Source organism: Montipora foliosa, chromosome 8 (assembly GCF_036669935.1).
Source record: "Montipora foliosa isolate CH-2021 chromosome 8, ASM3666993v2, whole genome shotgun sequence".
Taxonomy (NCBI): domain Eukaryota; kingdom Metazoa; phylum Cnidaria; class Anthozoa; order Scleractinia; family Acroporidae; genus Montipora; species Montipora foliosa.
This window is the reverse complement of record NC_090876.1, coordinates 24,765,735-24,766,112: the sequence shown is the minus strand read 5'-3', so window position 1 is coordinate 24,766,112 and position 378 is coordinate 24,765,735.

Sequence of the window (378 nt, the reverse complement as noted above, 5' to 3'; positions counted from 1 at the left end):
TATACTATTTTTTTCAATTCTTTTTTTAAATCGTTGGTCAACAAAAAAGGGGACCCTGCAGCCTGCGGAGAGTGTGTGGGGCTGGTGGAGGGGTCCGGGCGCTCCCGTCGCCCCCCCCCCCCCCTCCCCTTCTCTACGGGCCTGAATTATAATCATGTTTGGCAATCTGTATTACCCCTGAAAAGTAAAAAAAATAAAAAAGAAGAATGAACTTTTATGATATTGACGGTTTATTTTAGCCAGTAGTTTGTAGGCAGTTGCTAATAGAACGAGTCCAAAACAAAAGTACATGTATTGGCTATGCGTTAGTTAAACTCGATATGTTGGCGATTTCCGCAAATTGTACAAAAATTGCCAAAATCGCGATTCTTGTCGGAG